The sequence below is a fragment of the Pteropus medius genome, unplaced genomic scaffold, assembly GCF_902729225.1.
Source record: "Pteropus medius unplaced genomic scaffold, Ma_sr-lr_union100, whole genome shotgun sequence".
NCBI classification, from domain to species: domain Eukaryota; kingdom Metazoa; phylum Chordata; class Mammalia; order Chiroptera; family Pteropodidae; genus Pteropus; species Pteropus medius.
The window spans coordinates 10,216,367-10,222,818 of record NW_024346062.1 but is presented as its reverse complement, the minus strand read 5'-3'; positions in this window follow the sequence as shown (position 1 = coordinate 10,222,818).

Genomic DNA, 6,452 nt, shown 5'->3' with positions numbered 1-6,452 from the left:
TGTGAAATGGGTGTGGAGTTAAGAAAGAGTGTTTTGCTTACATTTCTTTTATAGTTGTGAGACTAAATATGATTTACATACAAGGGAAGGAGGGCGATACTGAAATATGTTTTTTGATGAAAAAATTTATTAAGCAAAATATTGCAAGAGACTGTAGGGGATCCCCTTCTGAATCAAGAATTAACTTTTAACCTACTCAGAAGGAGCAGACTCCTGAGATGAGAGGAAAAGAGAAATGAGTCATGGGCTGGTTATACATTCGTTCACTGCAATTCTCCTCTGTGAGGTAGGAGATGTGGCCATGGCTAAGAGGCTGGAGAATGTGAAAAGGAACTACTTGATCTCATTAACTTTATTGACATATCTGATGGTGCAAAACCATAGTGGTTTTATATGTCAAGGGTTCATGGTTATGAGGACTGACCTACACATAAAATAAAATATTCAGAGCTGTGACATTTTTAAAGATGTTTGCACATGGCCTGGTCTAGTCTCTCCCAGACCAGAAATAGGGATGCAAGGCCAGAGGAGGAAGTTTGAAGGTCAAGGATGTAAAAGTAGCAGGGACATCAAATGAGATCCCCTCTAAGTCTGCATATCAGACTGTTGGGTGATTGATTCTTCTTTAATGTAGGCCTTGACACTATCTTCTTTTTGTCATTAAGAGCACATTTAGGAATCACCACAGTTCTAGGCACCATCTGATAATGCTTGACTGTACCTCATATTTGAGCTTATAAACATTTTCAAATAACCATTTAATTTTGAGAGGAATGAGAACTTTTGGGGGAATTTTCTATTGTAAAAATAAATAGCCATGCTGCCCTTAGAGTTCTCACTAGTAAATAATAATTATTACATTAAAAAAAATACATTTATCCAATGTATTTACCATATGTTTGATAGGTACATTTAGTTTAAATCAACAGTTTATAGCTATGAACATACATGTGAATGTATATGTTCACATATAATTATCTCCTACTTTTAGGGTACTAAAACTTCTTTCAGTGTAGCATAATTTTTTAATCTTAGTTTTTGTTATTTTGTCTTTTTCTTCCCCTTGCTTCTAGATTCTTTCCTTTGCCTGTGTTATCCTGCTGAGTTAGTAGCATTCTGGACACAGAGCAAGCACTGGATAAATACCTGCTGATTGACTGACCCAAATCCCAAAGCAGGATGCTCCAGTCACAGGGTCAAATCAGGAAAATGACATTGCCAACTTAAACTTGTTTTCCCGGTTGCTTCAAGCCACCCATTCTTAGCTAAGCAGTGTGTGTGAGTAAACTGCCCTGTAGCACTGCTCACAGTGGCTGTGCTTTCAGTCTTAGGAGTGTAGGAAGACGTATTTACTAAAGTATAGAAATCTCTAGCTGGGCTTTTCTTTTGTCTCCAGCTGCTAATCTTAATTGTGCTGTCAATTTAAATGCATTAGAAGTACACACCTTTTCTCTTCCTTCTGCTCACCCCGCCCCCACCTCCTCCTTCTTTACTATAGATAGCTTCATTATCAGAAACAAAAATTCTTGGGATGAGGCCAATGAGTGAAAAGCTATAACATAGAATGAAAAATGTTCAAGGCAACTATATTTGAACACCTATTTTTTTATAGTTCATTAAAAGTAATTTTTAGATGTTTCTACCATAAAAAGTAAGCTGAGGATTTTCTCTTTCTAAATATTCTGGCAAAACCACACTATGTTTTTTCTGCAGTGTTGTATTTTTAGCCATTTGATTTAAAATGCTATTAATTTTTTCTAGAAAACTTTTTAAATATTCTTTTTAATATGTAGTTTTAAAAACTTTCTTGTTTCATGTACAGATTTGTTTTGAACCAGGAACAGCTTTTAAAAAACAATGTCCCATAGGCTAGAATTTTCATAGGAATGTTTCTAGACTACAATGGTATAGGAGACAGACTAGATTCTTACCCTCATGGGGTTTATCTTCCTGTGGGGGAAGATATTTTGGAAAAACAAGTAAAATGATAAATATATAATTTTATATGGGGATAAACATCACATAGAATGAAGCAGAAAAGAGGATGGAGTAATGAGGCGTGAGCAGCAGTGGAAGTTGTTGTTTTAGACAAGATGATCAGAGAAGACCTTTGGGAAGAGAGGATTTTATAGAGAGATCAAAATGAAGTGAGGGACTGAGACATGAGAGGACTGGAAAGCCGACTCAAGCAGAGGAAAAGCTAGTGCACAGCCTTTGAGATGAGAATGAACTGGGCACAGTGTATTTAAAGAACATTAAGAAGTCCAGTGTGCCTGGTGTTAAGTGGATGTGGAAAAGGTTGATTTTTTAAAGATAATGTTGGACCCTTTAGGTAATAGTGAAAATCGTGGATTTTATTTTACATATGAAAGTGGGGAATTGTATTAGCTTGATTGCCATAATAAAATACTATAGATTGTGTGGCTTGAATAACAGAAAATTTCTCAGAATACTGGAGGCTAAGGCTCATTTCAACTTAATGTTCATGAGTGGTGTCCAGTGGGGTCCAATATCATGATTCTGAATGTGATTACCTGGCAACAGCATTTATTGAAGAAATTATCTCTTCCTCATTGAGTATTCTCGGCTCTCTTGTCAAATATCAGTTGATTATATATGTGAGGTTTTATTTCTAGGCTCTTGATTCTATTGCATTGGTCTGTGTGTCTATTTTTATGTCATTACCATACTGTTTGATAACTATAGCTTCGTAATGTTGTTTGAAATCAGTAAGTGTGATGCCTCCAGCTTTTTCAGTTCCTTGTTGGGATTGCTTTGGCTATTCAAGGCCTTTTGTGGTTCTATACAAATTTTAGTTCCCCCCCCACCATTTACATAAAATATACCATTGGAATTTTGATAGGGATGGCACTAAATCTATAGATGGCTTTGGATAATATGCATTTTAACAATACTAATTCTTCCAATTCATGAACACAGGATATCTTTTTCATTTGTTTGTGTCTTCTTCAATTTCTTTCATCAAAGTCTGATGATTTTCAGTGTATAGATCTTTCACCTTCTTGGTTAAACTTATTCTTCATTATTTTATTGCTTTAGATGCCATTGTAAATTATTTTCTTTATTCCTTTTTCAGACATTTTGTTGTTAGCGGTATCTCTTCTTATAAAGATACCAGTCACCTAAGATCAGGGCCCCATCCTTATGACTTAAGTTGTGTTTTGGACATCTAAAAATTAAGATGCCTATTTGATAGTTATTTGGTGATTTGGAATAAGCAGTTAGATGAATATTCAATTTGTGGTATATTGATTCACAACTAACTTTCATAAAAGCATTCATTTTAGGAGGGTTACTTATTACTTAGTTTTTACTTGAAATTACTGGGAGGACTGAAGAACCAGAATTTAGCCTAAGTAATGAAGAAAATCTCCCACAAACACCCCAAATCAGAACTGGCTCTGAGAAGAAAACTGCTAAATACATTTCAGAATGATATTACCACCAGCTGTTCTTGAATTACCAATATTTCAGTTTCTATACTGTCAGGAGACCAGCCAGCCTCCTGGTGACCTGTTGATTATATTGGGCACTTAACTTTAACATTAACAACAGAATAGATTGTCAAGTGAGAAAGAAAATATATCAAGCAGTGTACAAGTCGAAGCTTGGTGATGATCGATGGTGTTGTCAGGGAGCTTGATGCTCCGGGTGGTGCTGTACGTTTAAGCTTCTCCAGTGAAATGGCCGTTATTTCTGTCTGCCCAGCATCCTATTTCTCCTTCTTCTAGTAATAGTATCTCAGTGTTTTTTGTTGAAATGTCTCTCCTCCACTTCTATGGTGTTTGAGGTTTGATAGAGCTGAAGTCATCTTTGGGTTCCAGCACTGGGAATGTGATACTGATATAGACATGCAATGTCTTCCATCTTTTTGGCCAAGAATGGCGAATGGGTCATACTGAAGAAATCTGAGTCAGTCCTAAGACATTAGAAAATATTGTGGGGAAAAAATGTTTTGGTTTTTTTTTGACAGGATTACCAAAAGAATAAGATGTAGTTCCAGAACTTTTGGCAGCCATCTTACTAGTAATAGGGGAGGGCTGGCTCGAGAATGGAATCGACACAGAAGAAAGCACAGCCAAGCAAAGGAGAGAGGGAGACTGAGTCCTGGTGCCTTTTTTTTTTTTATCCCCCATATCCAGCAATCCATGAAGCCAGACTAACACTGGATTTTTAAATTCTGTATGCCAACACTTTTTCCCTTTTAAATTTAAGCCAGGTGAGTTGAGTTCCTATTTTTTGAAACAGAAAAGATCCTGAATAGTACAGGTCCTTTCCGATAAAACAAAACTTGATTATATGATCCTGTAGTCTATAAATCTAGCTTGGCATATTTCTAGTAACTTCTAGTAAATTTCTAGCATTTCTAGTAATACTTTGTTGGTATTTAGATGCAGTTACTTGTTATAGATTATAAAACTTTGTTTCCTTAAAAAATGGTATTTCATAATGACATAGACAGGTCTTTCTCCTGTTTCATTTGAATTAATGAGGTTTTATTGCATAATATGCACTTTATCTTAACCTGGTGATCCTCATCCAGGAGCTCCTAAAAGTAGCAATGAAGCCATATGTGTTATTTTCAATATTTTTAAATTGATGAATATTATGATTTACCTGAGCTAAAGTTACACAGACTTAATAAATGCATTTTGTTTAATATTAAAATATTTTAAAATATGAAGTCCATGACTAACTTTTAAAAACAGATTTTTAAAAAAGCAATTGTTGAAAGGTATTTTTAAAAAAAATTCAAAACAGTGGCAAATGTTGGGGACTCAACGGATGCTATATTAATTGAAATTCTTGATTTCTAACAGCTCTGGCCAGAGCTAAGAAGAAAATAAGTTGATTAAAAGGATATTGAGTAGTTTACAGATACATTGGGAGAGTTAGCCCAATATCAGGCTAAGAATCAAAAGGAAAAACTCTAAACTAAGTCTTGGTCTTGTTTTTCATGAGGAAATAATTGTTGTCATTGCAACAGTCACACACACACACACACACACACGGCTCCCATTCTTGGTTTCTTGCATCACTAACTTCTTGGTCCAAGTTCAGCTCTGAACTGAAGTCTCATGAGAATGCTCTGTCTTCAAGGGAAGCTCCTGAGTATCTAGAATGCTCTGTCTCTGTAGCAATAGACCCTTTTTGCCCCACACCTACACTCCTAAGTAGAGAATTCCCCAAATATAGAAAGGAGCTTGGTTGCTATATAACCAAAATGAATCACAAATGTCCAAACCTTTGGCAGCCCAACATCAACTTACAAGTTTTTCTCCACACTTAAAATTCCAGAAAAAAATGCTCCCACTTAACCTAAAGTAACTGTTCTTCCTCATATAAAGGGAACAAGCTGACGTCTCATTCAAATTGAACTCCAGACTTTTTGGAAGATGTCCAATTCTCTTGGAGTTGTGCCACAGTCTTATCTCAATATTCTGTAAACTATGTACTAATATATAAGTTAACCAGCATTAAAATACACTATATAAATTATAGGAGAAATTGAGGAAAAGTGTAGGAAAACCTGATAAAATATATAAACATACACATGAAAAAAAATATGGGTAGACACTACAGTCCTTTTTTCTGCACGTCATCTTTGGTGCTGTATTTGTGTTGTTGACTTGCCTCCTCTACTGTAAATTTCATGTTTATTTAGCCAGGGGTTTACCTATATCTTTATTCCCGAGAAAGTTGACTGTTGGCCTTCTTTTCCTGTATTGAGTTATTGTTATAGTAGTTGTGGAGAGAATGCAGATTGAGCGAGCTATATGTAGGGTGGCCAAATAACTTATTACCCAAACTGAAACATTTTTGAGAGTGACAGAGGGTGCTATTAATAATTATGCTGGAATAACAGGTGAAAACTAGGACCGTCCCAGGCAAAAGAGATATATTGTTACCCTAGACAAATGTGTACCTGTTTTGTGGTTCATTGTTTTCCATTGGAAAGCTATGGGCAAGAATTTTGATAATGGAAGTTGGGGGTAGGAGCTTTTTTGCATTTGCCGTGTTAAGTATGTGCCTTAAATAATAAACGAACTTCAGGATTCAGATTTAGTTCAAACAAAATACACATCTGTAATCTACACATCCAGAAATTATACATCAGCTAATCATTTGAGAGCATCAGGATTAGACTATAACATTAATCAGGTCTTAAATAGGCTAGGAAAAGTACAAGTTGTTTTGAGACACTGCAACCTCTCTCTAATCACATTGCTAATCATGAACGCAATGCAAATGTTTTTGTTTTCTTCTTGACTCGGGTCACATTCCATTGTGGGATGATGTAAGAGTTTTAACCAAGCAGTAGAATAGTAATGAGCAATTTGGGAGATTCAGTTCTAAAACCTTGCTTTTGGTCTCACACAACTAGCACTTGGAATTTAAGAACGTGGAACTATTTGATTTGCAAGGTTAAT